The sequence below is a fragment of the Vanessa atalanta genome, chromosome 2, assembly GCF_905147765.1.
Source record: "Vanessa atalanta chromosome 2, ilVanAtal1.2, whole genome shotgun sequence".
Classification (NCBI taxonomy): domain Eukaryota; kingdom Metazoa; phylum Arthropoda; class Insecta; order Lepidoptera; family Nymphalidae; genus Vanessa; species Vanessa atalanta.
The window spans coordinates 12,983,431-12,999,490 of record NC_061872.1 but is presented as its reverse complement, the minus strand read 5'-3'; the positions used below and the strand labels follow the sequence as shown (position 1 = coordinate 12,999,490).

The 16,060-nt window shown below is 30.9% G+C and overlaps 1 protein-coding gene and 1 non-coding gene across 3 annotated transcripts in view; both read left to right on the top strand.

The window, feature by feature from the left end:
* Positions 1 to 1,135: 1,135 nt before the first annotated feature.
* The window catches only part of LOC125074713 (prion-like-(Q/N-rich) domain-bearing protein 25), a 39,401-nt gene continuing 24,476 nt past the window's right edge, over positions 1,136 to 16,060 (top strand). For both annotated transcript variants that reach the window (XR_007120158.1, XM_047686127.1), the window contains exon 1: positions 1,136 to 1,291. The gene's annotated coding sequence lies outside the window, so the exon portion shown is untranslated. The remainder of the gene's footprint in view (positions 1,292 to 16,060) is intronic.
* Trnar-ucu lies at positions 8,532 to 8,604 on the top strand. Its single transcript has one exon. It is a non-coding gene; the product is annotated as a tRNA-Arg (tRNA).

The following is a 16,060-nucleotide window of genomic DNA, read 5'->3' as shown; positions in this document are numbered from 1 at the left end:
TTCTTAATTTCATAATTATAATTTTAGATCCTATACGTCAAGAATTAAATTCCATATCTTAAATGTTATATTAATAATAAAATATTTAATTTGTTTATCGAAGTTTATCTCGATAAATCTTTGATTGTTCACCGTTAATAGTGTCTAGCTGTAAGTTAAGAAGCCTTCTAAGCTGTAGAACGAAATACCTTTCCGGAATAACCGCGGAAGGAACGTCATTTGATGCGCACGGTCAAATGGACAGCTTTATGCAAAAACAAGATAAATGTCATGTTTTATAACAATGATAAATTATTATTTTTTTAAATATAATCAAAAATTAAAATAAACTACCTGCATTGGGCAACTATGGATTTACTGACCTCTAGGCCTGTGAGGCCTTATAAGTCAAAAGAAAATGGAAAGGTAGCTGATGCTACCGGTGAGGATACCGAGGAAGAGTAACATCGATGCCCGAAGCCAGTCAGACTGATTTCTGCATAAACTTCTTCATTAAAAATAGATGCTAAATTTCATGATGATTCTTCAGTGTTCAAGTCTATTCGTGATATACAAATAGACAAATATCCATTTGAATTTAGATATAAATTCTTTATCCCTTACAATACGAACACGTCAAACGTATGAATTGTATTATTCTTGGGATCTATAAATTATGCCTTGGACCTTAGGAAAATAAATGGTAGAGGGAAGCTATTCGTTTTGGAAGCAGGTAAAAATCATTTATTCAGTAGATCGACCTTACTCGTCTATTATTAACAGAATCGCCTACGAATTCTTAGAAATAGGTAGTTTGTTGGTCGACCACAATCTTTATTACTTTTTTTAGGAAGAAATTGCAATAACTTTATTCATACAGCTTTGACGATTATGACATACAAAATTATATTTCTAATAAGAAAACTTATTAATGAAGCAGATTTTTATCAGTTATCACATTCATATAAAATAAATTATCACTAAACAAAACCACACAGTTTGTGTTATAATATAAATTTTATGTATTTAAAGTAATTATTTAATTTTAATTTCTGGCCGCGCGTTGGATCTCTTTTGTCTTTATCATTCTTGTACAATAGAAGTTAAGTTTGTGCCGGTTAACTGGCGATGGCGCGAAAACCGGCAGTGTGACCGCGTTCGGCCTGCAGTGCGCATGCGTTAACCGACTGACGTTATCCGTTGCTATGGTAACGCGATTTGTAATCAAATAAAGTATACACGGGATACAACAGACTATAAACTATTAGTTGGTGGTTGTGTGTTTTCTTCTTTTTGGCTTTTAAAAATTATGGTAAGTTTTTAAAATTATTTTTGAATAGTACAGATGTAGTATTCGCTGATATAAATTGCGTTTCGAATTTTTTAATGATGTTATCGTCAGCTTTTATATTGTTATAAGTTACCTAATGTTCTATAATATAATATTTTATATATGAATTTAAGTATATGTCTAGTTATTTTCCAATATACCTTATATATATAATTTTATTTCATCTTTACATATTTTTATTAGTCCATTGTACAAATTGATCAATTAAAAATCTATTACTGAGTAGAAAAACAAGAACACCTTAATTCATTTCAAATAATATATTAATTGATTAAATACATAATTATTATATATTATAATATATAAATATTAAATTCCAACGACTAATTATAGAATGTAACTGAGTATATAAATAATCATTAATATATTTAAAAATTAAAAACTTTTACGTTCATTAAGTGAAAAGAGTGAACAAAACATTGGTATGGAGTAGGTATTTTATTTTGTTAATAACAATATGACTTGAGATTAACCATGGCCCTTAAAATTATAGCACAGAACAACCAATAAGAAATAGCTTTAAAAAAAAAAAAAGAAAGTTAAATATTTTGAATCACTTTAAAAACAATAAAATATTAAAAAATAATTATTTGTTTTTCTCAATATTATTTTTATATATTGTATATGTTTTTATATAAAGTAGTGTGCGTTTTATTTATACTTTTCTGTGATTTTCCGCCATCGTTCACTCAGAACTTACTAATGAGGAATGACGTACTTCTTTAGCGATTTACAAGACAGCCTCAAATCGTCGCATGATAACAAATTTATAATACTTATTTATATATACATATATACGTCTATAAAGTTTATAAAGCACTTATAAATGAAGATACTTCTTTTCGTAATGTCTATCTGTATAAAATACTAAACCAATATGTGTTTAATCCTATACCAGAAGAGTAGCGCGTTTTGGAAAAGGTTTTAGTATATACTAGCGAAACACCCCGGCTTCGCATGGGTGAATGTCTTAGAACGTTCACAGTTTTTCAGTCGTTAGACAATACAGACCGCTATGTCTATGTATTATGTTCGAAAATATTTGTTTAAATAATATGATGTAAAGGGCCATATTGGTTTATATTAAATGCACAATGTATTTAAGGTACTTAATTGGATAAGAATTAATGCTGTATTGCTTAAAACGCTTCGAAAATAAGCCATTATTTCGCGTAAAAAGTGAAGATAAAAAATTGTTGTTGTGGGCTATCCCTAAGAGATAGACATATACCATCGGGGACTTTTTTGAAGACCTTTTTAAGGTACAATACGGTAGTACATTATTTTGATCTATATCGTAGGGTTGAGCCAGCATTTGCAATGTAAGGGCATAATAGGTGTTTATTTACGACATCACTTTTGAAACCTCTAAAATTATCAGTGTTTCTTTACTATATCGTGCATGTATTATACATATAAATCTTCCTCTTGAATCATCTATTCTATCAATCTATTAAAAAAAACGCATAAAAATCCGTAGCGTAATTTGAAAGATCTAAGCATACATAGGAACAGACAGCGGTAAGCGACTTTGTATTATACTATGTAATGATTACATGGTCAAGCAGTACAGCGTCTGATGTCAGCGATGCTTGTATTAGGTATATAAAACTATATGTGACAACTTTCTGTCTGAACATTAACGTAAATCTATACAATTATTATACATAGTAGCTCTGTCTAACTCAAACTAAAACAAGTTACTTAGTGCAGCTGCACTAAGTAACTAACTTTACTAAAGTTTTAGTTTTAAGAGGGCGATGAACTTTTTCCATCTTCTAAACATTTCGCGGGTGATGTGGTGTCTGTATCATATTTTTTTGAGAAATGTTTAAATTATTAACTTGTTTTAAGTCATCTTTTAAAGTTTAAAATAAGGCATTATTACTTTTAGCTGTTTACGAGATAGTCATTTAAGATGATGCTTTATTATTGTTATATTTACAGTAACAAATATGGCGAAACAAAAAAAAGAGGCAATATGTCGGACGTTACTCGCGATATTGCCATATCGCGTTTGATTTAAATATCATTGTCGCTTATGTTGTTCGTTTTTACTTATTAAATTACATCATTAAGCTACTATCTAGTTATTTTTATACATATAAATGGTTTATTACGGTCGAGATACTGAGGTAGCTCGCAAAGTCGCAACGGTCTTGCACTTGACCGGTTTCCTGTATCCTTGAACTGGGCTTGCTCGCTTTAAACAAACACCACAACTATAAATTAGATTTCATTGGATTCTACGTTATTAAATCACTGTTGATGTTATATGTATTACTTTACTGTTTGAAGGAAATCCGAGGCTTTGTACGACCCGGTTTTATCGTATGTATTTCCTAGAAGTGACATGTTTATTGACATGTCTCGATTTTAAGCGCAATGAAAACTGTTATAGTTTTATAGATGTATTAAAAAAAAATCAATAAACATATGAATTGCTAATATGTTTGTTTTTAAAATGCAAACTCTACACTTTGTAACATCAAGTAAGAATGTCTTGTTTATGTGTAGATAGTATTAGAAGTCAGCCATTGTAATTAAGACCAAATCTAAATTATGCCAGTCATTTGCCAATTAACTGTGGCATATGTAGGTAGGTATGTAGGTATATATTATGGTCTAGGTACACGTTCTCATGTTTCACGTTTCATAATGTTTGCATCGAAGAAATGTTTTTATAAGGAAAGCGATATCGGCTATTCTATGAGATCGTATTGTTTGAAGCACACATTTTAAAAACAAACTCGAAACTCACCGCAGAACTCGATGGTGAAATGTCAGAAAGTGGTATTCGACATTTACTATAATAAGTGTGTAATTTAAAAGACGCAAGCATTAAAATAGCGTATCGCTGTAGTTTTCAACATTGCACAAGTCAGATGCGAGAACAGTTCTACCACAACAGAATAGTACCACCGTTTCTACTTGGGTCGGTTTGTACAGATCGATACTAAATTGAAGTCTGAAATAAAATACAGGAAGCTCAAATTTGAATCGCAATTTATAATAAAATATTCCGTTTGCCAAGGGCTCTTATATTTCGTCGTAACGTTTTATTTGTAAACGACAATTCCTGACTTTAAAAAGGTCACATTATTAATATATAATATATAATTAGTAAGTAATATATTTTTCCATGCTTTTAGATCATCCAAGCGAATTAACCATAGAGGAAGCCGTAAGCAGTAATCAGTACGAACTGCACATGTTTTTAAAACAGTACTTTACGTTTAATTTACCTACTTTTTTATGATAAATTTAAACGAATTATTAACCGCAAAGTTCCGCTCGGTAAACAAGTGACTGGATCTTTCGTATCCTTGAACTTCGCAGTACGCCATATTTGTACAAAAAAATGCATCAGAGCCCTCGGGCTGTCGCTTTTATTTCGGTGAATTAATTTTTCGTCAACTCGGCTGTAATTAGTAGTAAGGTAAATATAGTGTATGTACTTATTTTTTTTATAAGTTAAAAAGTCGATTTCTTTATATTGAAACAAGAACGCTTTCAAGTCAGAAGTTATTTTTATTTTTTAATAATTATAGCACAAAATATATTAATTAAATCTAAAAGTAATTTAAGGTGTCACAGCGTCTACGAAAAGATAACACGAGTAAAATTTAATACTAATTAAAATATATTTAAGTATATGTTTTTTTTTTAATATGTTTAAAATAATCTTTTAATTGGGAATGACTACTGTCCTACGAGTATAATTAGAAATTACTAAACTAAGTAGCTCGTGAAATGCCAAAAACTGACTTAAGTTGTTATTATTGTTTTGTTTTTGATGCACGTATCGATTATTGTAATAATTATTTTTTGCAGTTAAGTCGTATCATTTTCGTTTGTTTCATGATCGATATGAAGCTTTGAGTTTGTTCATACAGGATAGCTCTATAGAATTTAATCATTATAATCTTTAAAAGAACTAACTAGACGTTATATAACTTAGTTGAATTCCAAAGTACCAGTATTAATTTTTTGCAAAATATAATATTATAAACTCTCACTTAGGGTATTAATCAGTACTAGTACTTAATTAATTAGAAAAAAAAACGTTTTCATTTATTTATTTCTCTACACTCACTCTTTTTCATTTTCTTCTTTTTAATTAGGTCTAGTCAATTAAATAGCTAGATAGTTTTTTTTTAATCTGTGTGCCCCTTGACTGCCATTATTTACACATGCTTGCTGTCTGATAAACGGTGTCTGAAAAGTGAAAATCAGATGAAAAGAAAGACTATTCTAAAATGATATAGAGCTAAAATTTGTTTGTTTGTAGGGGATAATCACCGAAAACAATAATCCAACGCTATTTTTTTTTACTTTTAGCTAGCTACATTATTATTGAGTGCTATAAGGTATAAATTATATTTATATAATATATTTTTATTTATTAATAGATTGCCGTGCGAAGTAAGAGAAACCAAAACATTAAAAAAAATTGCAATAAAAAAATCTAATTGTCTATGAAAATAGTTTTGACTTTATTCTCTTTATAGCTTAAATCCTGTACGTCTTCAGCTTTAGTCTTTGTAAGAATTTGCAGAACGCAGACAAGGAACCTGTTTCTAGCATATCTTTGAGTCCCATTCAAATGACTTTTTTTTCTTGTCTTGAATAAGGCAATAGATAGTCGAGGAATTTTAAATTATCATATCGTCTGGAATGTTACTTTCGACAAAGAAACAATTATTAATTCTTAAACCATGTCGATACCATTGACAAATAAACTAATCATAGTTTCATACACTATTTCTTATAAATAAACTTCACACATAAAAGTTGTGCCGTTGTCTTATATTTTCAAAAAAAAAAAAAATCAGTTAATAATCACATCAGGTTTTTGTTTTACTGTTATATAAAGTTCATGGAAGCGTGTATTTAAAGTAGTTCTTGTTTCAAATAATTAACATTTTATTTTTATTATAAAACAATTAAATTCTCTTTCGAACATTCGTTATTCAATACGCATGGAAATTTAAAATTTTTGTGTAATTCCGATAATTTGTTAGATACATAATACAGGCCAAATTAATAATAGCGCTTTAAAAACTTTCACTACGAATTGTAAAGAGGTTTTATTATGTTTTACCTTTTCTCTAAATCTAAATATTTGCTATCATTTAAATATGCAAATCTACGATTGTCATAGAATTTAAACTGTTTAATTAATTAAATAATTCATCTGAGTTAGTATTCGTTAATTTTCATGAAGGTAAATAATAAATTAAATTCATTGTATTTAATTAACAAACTACTATAACAACATGACAGTTAAAAATAACTTTTATGAGTCTATATAAATCTGAGTTAAGACATAAGGCGGATGGCGCTCGCGAAACATTATAGAAAAGCAAATAAAAATTAATAAATAATTAAAACTAACTGATAATTTTGTATTCGCTTTTGTTACTTAACTATTTTCCTTTTGAAGTCTGAGATTTAAATAAAGAAATTTGAATCTGCTTAAAAATTACTAAAAAAGTTCGACATCTGTTGTGGAATTCTACCCAAGAAGTAAACAAAATCATACATACATTAACTCTGTCAACGTATAGACTGCAGTTCATCATTTACTTTGCCTTATGCCTTACCGACTTTTAATGCCAGTCACCTGCCAAACCGACTCCGATAGAAGTCGAAGTCTAGATTCCTTCGTCGCCATCATATGATTGATGACCTGTTCAATTAAAAGGCTCCTTTAAGAAAAAAAAAACATCTTCCTTATATTCAAGAAATAATTCACTTAGATTACCGATGGCTAAATTGTCTACGAGGCTTAACTCAGAAGCTACTTAAGCCAAGCTTGATCTACCTACCAATGAGTTGTCTACAAATAATAACTACTATATAACTGGTATTGTATCAGTATTATAATAGATCTATTATAATTGAAATGTACTTTACATGCAATATCTAAATAACATATACAGTGGCGTAGCTATCGTAGGGCCAGGTGGTGCAGTGCACCAGTGCCCCTGAGCTCTGGGGGCCCTCTAACCTAAGCTATGAAAAGATCTTTGAATAGAGATGAAGTATGGATTTAATTTACTAACGATATGTTCAACTCACTGTATCCTGTATCCTATTCTTATTACTATCTATAATTTTGAATGCCAATATACGTTAAAGAGGGGGCGAGGGCCCGATTCTTTTTCTATGCACCGGGGCCCTAACCCACCTAGCTACGCCACTGAACATATACGTAAAGAATATATCATACAGATTTTTGTTTTTTCTGTAAATATGACCTAAATATTCGTTCAATAACATGTTTGTACAAATGTTTTCGAACAAACATATATTCAATGCAATACAATTATTTGTAGCTCGTGTGTTGAATGAATATTTTTTAAACTCAAAATTGACAACATTTATTATTTTAAAGGTTCAAAATAAAATTTCGTCAGAGTCGATTTTAAAGGAGTAGAGGCCCTAGTGGTCAATTTATAAATCTTTGTAAAAAAAAGTAATCTCATAATTTGATTACATCTATGAGTTTATTTCACCCGCACCCTTAAAATGACGCTTCTGGTTCAAGTTATGCGCGCGTTCTAATGGCAAGCGTGCAATTTCATTTTAGTTATTTGGATCAAAGTCCCAAATATTAGTTTAACAGAGAGCATTCTTGAAATAACAACAAAATAATGTAGTACTTTAGTGGCTCTTGAACACGAATATATATTAAAAAAATTACATCAGAACATAATAATGTTGTTTAGGAAAGCGCGAAATGATCCTTATTAGCGACACTATCGAATGGTGTAAAATACAGGAATAGTGTGATTTATTTTCAAAATCAAAGGGTTGAATATCTTGCTAAAAATGTATCAAAAAAGTCGGGCCCAAGACTCCTTTAAGATTTTTTTTTGCTATTTCCATATGTTTCGGATTTTGCCATCCACACCCAGTTGAAAAATTTACCCTGTATAACTTTACTATGCATAAAATAATTATAAGTGCGAAACGAGAAAACCGAGGAATTTATACTACTTAGTTACATATTTACTTGTCCGTGTTTTAGATATTTAAGTACTGACCTGCACTCATAATAACTTCATTGTCATTATCAAAACAAATACATTTTAGATAATTATCGAAAACGTAGTTGATAATATATATAAATAATTAAACTCTTATCCAAGTGTATATATAACATGTGAATAGCATTTTCGATGAATCTTTCACAGTCCCTGTGGCGCAGAGGATAGCGCGTTGGACTTCTAATCCAAAGGTCGTGGGTTCGATCCCCACCAGGGATGTCAACAACAATCTTTTTATTTTTTTAGATTAATAATTAAAATTAAATTTTAATTAATTTTTATTATTAAATTTAGTAAAAAAGGGAACCTTAAGTATTCATTTGAATTTTATACATTATTTATTACACTAACTTAGTAACGAAATTCATCTATATATTTATTTTATTACACATAACAATTATGTGTGTTTCGTCACAATAACATTTTAAAGGTATTTCATCTATCCTATCTAAAAAACAAACCGCTCCAAACAGGTTTCATACTGCCGATTCATTAATCGAATACCAATAACATATTAAATGTTGTCCTGGCCGCGCGGCAAACTCTTGAGTCTTGACATTGATTCGAAATTCGAACACCATCAGGTTAGCCAACATGGCCGTCTTGTTTATCGACATGGCGTCTCTCGGTCAGTCGGTCAATAAGTTCATACATCTTATTAGTGCTATAAAAATGTCGGTATGTCTGCTTTCTGTAACGTTGAATTACATTTTATAAGAAACGGGAAAATAATACAATTTAATAGGGTCAGTGGGTAATGGTTACAAGCTCTTTTGTTTTTTACAGCATTATATGCAAAAGGGTTTAAGAGTAATAAAGCGTTCTTCATCACACAATATTTATTGGACTACATTTTATAACAAGCAACCAAATGATCTCTTACGTAGATAATATTTATAAAAATTGATACTACATTTTTCGATCTTGCTTCTATAACAATAGTCAATATATTAGTCAATCAGTTAAAATATAACGATAATACTGTAGTATGTATAATCAAAACATTAAATTACTCGGACATAAATAACAATCTCTACCAGACAGACTTGAAATAATTCAAATTAACATTATCGGCCAGTGTGAATTACAATGCATAAATGTACATTAACGACAATTATTAATTAATGTTTTGTATATACTTAAAACAAACTGCTTAGCATTTTTCTAATTTACGTACATAATTTTCCGCTCGTTTTTATACTGGACCTATTCGCTTAAGGTGTGTAGGGGCAAATGGGTGAGGTCGTACCGATCGAATTTCTGGCAAATTCGACCACTTTTTATACGTATAAAATCTGTCCAGTCAACTTCTTCAGTTGTCCAGACGTCACAGCAACGTCATTGTCGAGTTAACAGAAGCATTTTCACTAGCTTGTATTGTCTGAAGAATAAAAACAATAAAAAAACATCAGTCGGGTACTTTGAATCAGTCGGAAATTCGATCGATACGATTGTACCTCATACCCGACGCACTTTATACAAACTTTGAACCTTCGATTCGATTTCATTAAGTTTCACCCTTCAATTTTTTGTTCACACACCAAAGACAAGTACGGCAAATATAAATTCGTGTTGATTCGAAGTTGTAAATAAACAAATATAGTCGAGGCATTTTGTACTAAAAAAAACTTGACTCTACAAATGAACCACCGCCGACATATAGCATTAAATTAACAAATTAGGTAACACTTACTGTAAATATTATATTAATAAAGTAATCGTTCTTGTCGTTTTACGTGAGTACTGCATATTTTTTCGTCCAGAGAATTGGAATTACGATGTAAAACGCTGCTAGTATTCTTGATGCCATTCCACGCAGTCATTATTTGTAAAATTTGAATACTTTTTATTAAAATATCATACGATATTGCAATTTCTTTTTCTATTTCTTATCGTGTAAATTGCCATAAGTATAGGCAATTTATCTATTGAGAATATGACAATTACTTCTCTTTGGATATTAAATTTATACACAGACAAAGAGGTTTTATATAACGTTAAAAAATTATTATAAAGATCTGTTTATATCAAAAACTATTTGAATCGTTTTTATAGATGGTCTTTTGGTTCTAATTAAACTTGAAAAATCTATTGCATTATTCGTTCCGTACTAAGTTTATGTTGTTATAAATAATTTGTACGATTGAAAAATAGATTTAACGAACATTTTTTTCCGTTGTTATTCTACGTTCAAGGCTTATTGATATATATATATACTCGTTCAAATAGGTCTTAAATATTAAAATAATTTACTTCGTGATAGACTAGCGTGTCGTAGTAGGTAACCACTAATCAGTAGTATTCTACCATATTTAGTATTGTTATGTTCCGGTTTGAAGGGTAAGGGAGCTATTGTAGCACAAGGGATAACATCGTAGTTGCCAATGTTGATGGCACATTAGCGATGTAAGAGATGGTTAATATTTCTGAGTGCCAATGCGATGGGCGGTGGTAAACTTAAACATTTATTTAAGCGCCACTTTTATTTTATACATAATATAAAAGTTAATTAATATATTTTGCATTGTTTAGACTCCTTTTTTGCATTAATGCTTTCTTCTTTCAAAATATCTAGTCCAATGGAACTAACGTGGAAATAACCTACCTAACAAATCAAACGGTATTTAATAATAATCGACCAAGACAAAGGAATCAACTTTAATGCCGAGCATTAAACCTTCTTGCTTTATTAAAAATACCGATGACGTAAATAATATGACAAAACAAAAATTGTCATTTGAATATTTTCTCCTTGAGTGTACTATTGCTCAACAGACGTTTGTTGTACGTGCAAACACTTTGTATTGCCTGTTATATCCTAAGGTCGTACTTGTATTATTGATTCGACCTCCAAGACTGCGAACTGTGACTGACAAATAAGAAATATTCTATTTTTAAAATTAATTTATACTTTTTAAATTAACTTTCTTTGATTTGTGTTGTCGATGTCGTAGCGTAGCGAAGTCAGGACGAATTAGTGCCTAGTAGACGTTTAGTAAATTTTGAATAAGAAATTTTATGTTCTATTTTTTTAACTACGCCGCGTCTTAAAATAATTTTCATTTACTATTGTTTGTTTCCATGTTAATAATTCGAAGCTAAACTCCTTAACCAATATTGACAAATGACTTTCCTAGTGTGATTCGTGAGTCAGGCTATGACGTCATAATTGATATGATACTCATGGTAGTTGCAAAATTTGTTTTAAGAATTGTTCTTCGTCATTTTTGTTTAGATTAAAAACTTATACGTAATCTCTCAACAAAATTCGAAGCATATCTAAAGTATACTATAACATCCACGTGACATAAATGAAATCGTAACAAATTCTAGAACGTGCGTTCAAGGTCAGTGCAGCCGGTTCCGTTACGTGCGCACGCGCATCCTATCCAGTGTCCATTACCTGTGTTTGAGACATAATCTACCCTTTTTATTTACATATGAAACTTTTTATATTTTAGAATTGCATGCATATTAAAAATATAAAAATAACGACAGTACGCATTAGACAAAAGTTTCGTATATCGAACTCATAGATATTAACCGAAGATAATGGATTCTAATTCGGGCAAGCACGACTAAGTTCACAGATGATTAATTTGTTTGTTAATCACGTCGCGCTTGGGCGTGAAGTAAAACATCGTAGGAGACCTTAATTTAAGAAATCCAGTTGGTATTTTTAAAATAAAATCCATTCTAGTGTATATCCGCATTGGAGAAACGCTGTGGATCATGCTCCAAATGTCCATTTTAAGAGAGGAGGACTTCAATCAGCAGTAGGACATCTTTGGGCTATTACTTATTTCTATTATTACGTTAAAGACGGTAACGTGAGCGTGTAATGTTTGTTGTGTTGTTGTGTGTGTGTGTGTGGGTTGTGACGTAGAAAAAATCAATGATCTATCAAAAATATTTTACAATTGGTGGTAAAGCTTTGTTTGTGGAGCAAGCCCGTCGATGTACGCACCTCTTACTCATCAGAATTTCTTCCGCCAAACATTAATACTTAGTATTGTTTTGTTCCGGTTTGAAGGGCGAGTGAGTCAGTGTAACAGGCACAAGGGACATAACATCTCAGTTCCAAAGGTTGGTGGCGCATTGGCGATTTAATTAATAGTTAATATTTCCTACAGCGCTAATTTCTATAGGCAGTATTGATCCTCAGGCGGCACATTTGCCCGTACGCTTACCTTTATCATAAACAAAAACATTATAATTTATTACCACAAATGGTAAATAACCTAACAATTATTTAAAACTTTAAAACCTAAGTACGTTCTGCGGTTTTATCTGTGTTAAATTTCAGACATGATTTTTTTTTTCAGAAGTAGGTAGGTACTTGCCTACGGTTTGGTTGAGGTTTATACTTACTGCACCGCTCTTTTGGGTCATAGCGCGCAGTGGTATAGCCCATAAACTTTCTAAATAAACAGGCCATCTAATGCAATAATATTTATTCGAATCGAACTTGTAGTTCCTAATTTAGCTCCTTCGAATATGCAAACCCTGCGACTTTTTAATATCAGTACCAAGAAGAGAAATATTATATACCTTAAAGAGTTTTCTTCCAGCATAATCAAAAGTAAATGCGAAAGTTGTCTGTCTGTGGCTCGTTCACGGTCAAATCACTGAACCGAAATTGATGAAATTTCTTAAGATGCAAGCTTGAACTCCAAGAAAGGAAATTGGTCTCTTTTTATGCCTCCTGAAACGCGAGTCTTGCCGCCGATGACACCTAATTTTAAATAAATATAATTGTAAACCTATTTTTGTTGTTGTTTTTAAGGGAAGTAGAGGCAGGTTATCGTACGAGTTTTACCTTTGATTGGAATTATGAGAATATAAATGTCCTACTTCAAACTTGAAGACACACTACTAATTTATAGCAAGAAGTACATTATTTTTTCATTCGTAGTCAGAAGCTAGAGGCAAATTGGCTCTGAAAATGGTAATTTTGTACCTCTACATACAAACATATGGAATGAAAACTAAAACATATTAAACAGCCTACAGCCTGCCTTGAGCTGACAATTGTGGAATTAGTAACCTTCGAATCAATTAAAATAATTGATCTTTGATGGACCATCCATAAAATTTAATACATTTCTTTTACAAAACTGTATTCTGTATTCGATAAATGTATGGATTGCATTATTGCAAATATTATTATTTTACACGTATCGTTTAAAACATTCAAAGTTATCTACTAACAGATAATGCAATTGATTACAAGTAATCAATGAATGAATTCGCACTTACTCGATCAGTTGATAAGGCTGTCGTATAGCAATTGCCAGTTTTAATACGAATTGATTTTCACGTTACTTTAATAGCTACTGTGTATTTGGTTGCTAAAGTGTTGGTGTATTGGCGTAGTCCCGAAGTGATAACAGTGCAGTGAAATAATCTTGTAAGTGAACATATGTGTTGGAAAATAATATCCGTGTAAGATAAAAGAAAGATGTTTACAATAATAAATTATGATACAAAAAGAAAATATGTAACGTCGACTACGTCATTAATTACTGTATTAGATATCCCACTGCTGGGCAATTGTTTTTTCACGAGATGAATAACACTTTATGAAAACATACACATGAAAACTTCGCAGTGTTTTGCTTGTATATAACCAATGACCATGACCTACGAAAGTTCACGTGTTCTAGCTGGACATTCACGTGGGACAACTCGGTTTATTGTTTGTTTAAATAAGTTTGAAATATTTACCAAATTAGCTAGGTATATATAAACGTGGTACATTAATACTGGCCCAGATTTAAACGTTGTTTAACTTTGACATTGAATTGATATTATATACTTAATTGATGACATCTTGAATAATCTGTATATGTATTTGAATAACTAGCTCAGTCGATCCTAAAGATGCTCCGCAACACTAATGTTTTAGTAATAATACTATTAGGTTTATTCAAAAAAAAAACATATTTTGACATATCGCCATCTAGTATTTATAAGATGAAATATACATGTACATTCATTTCGTATACAGTATTCGCAAATGCCGTTTTGAATGTCCGCGAAGTTGTCTTCGGAACTTTGGGAGTAAAATAAAAGTGAAGTGGAGTAGTGTTGTATTAAGTCTGAAGTTATATTGATCTAGAACTATCTGTAGTGCATAATACAGGGAATGTGAGATTCAAATCTAAGATTTGTTTGTCTTTAATCAATCGGATTGGAATAGGATCTAAGGCTTTATTTAATGACATGTGAAAAATAACTAATTCGTTTCCTCTTTTTTTTAAGATCAGAATTCAGAAGACCTTAATATTTCTATCAATTTACTGTCTAAACTATTTTTTATTATGCATCCTCCTGCCCTTATTCCAATTTTACTTGGAGTTGGCACAGCATGTCTTCTTCTTCCATACTTCTCTGTCGGACGTCATTTCACAAGTAACATTCTTTCTAACCTTATCGTCTTTCACACAATCCATCCATCGTTTCTTTAGTTGTCCCCTATCTCTATATCCATCCACATCCATTCTCTCTAAACTTTTTTTTATATATGTGACATAAATACTTTCAAGTAAACTTCGTCTATATTTGGACATACATCGGTCACGATATTTTTTTATGACACTAAAAGAAAAATATTAATACTTTTAGTGACTCTCTTAGTAAAGCTAAATGTATAATAATTATTTAAGTTAACGTCATTGACCAACTTCCATTCGATTAACGTATCCAATACATTAAAATGAATTAAAACAGCAACAAGTACGTTAAGAGCTTATAATAATTAATCACTTTGAGTACTTCAAGACAAATCCGACTCCAACGTCTTAGTTTATTTATTATTCTTAATCATTAGAAAATGTAATTAAATAATCCACGACTAATTAAAGTAAAATCCGACTTGCCTTCACGCGAATATCGAATTTCGTTAGCTGTTACACTCAAAAGCGCGAAGCGTGAAGATTTAGAAAGCATGATAACTTTTAGAGGCGAAACTGTGCAAATTGATTGAAATCAAAGCGCTTTACGAGTCGAGCGTTTAACGCAAATTGCGTCCACCAGATGACGGCAAGGAACAGGATTTCTATACCGAGAAATGGTATGAAACATAAGACGTCATTTTAAAGCTCACATATGCGTGAAACATTCTTCTGGTCTGGGGCAGATTTACAAATATATACGCGTTCTTGGGTTATCTTATCGAATATTGTTTAGCCTTCTCTAATACACGCTGCATATAATGATACAAATTTCATATTTAAACTTTTTGTACGATTCGCGTTCATACAAATAGCTAAACTAAACCAAATCGTCCAGGAATGTTTTAGTTTTATATAACAGCAATTATTTAATATCTAGAATAAGGAACACGATAGTTATATTACACTTATATATATCTGTATATATATATTGGTCTCGAAAACAATTCCGTCTTCGAATATTTAGTTACGTAAGTTAGTAAGCCTTTAAGCGTCCTGATTTATGTGTAAATATAAACTCACAAGCGAAAACAAAGTTAAAAAATAATAAACATTATTTGTATGTGGATGTGTGTGGAATGCATACATGTGTTTGTTAATTTTGCGACAAATAAAAAAATTGCCGTCACAACGAATTATTACTCAATTTGTAATTATTTATGTTTTACTTTTATGAATGTGACTTGTTTACCGTAGAATTGTAATCGGGCGCGTAAATA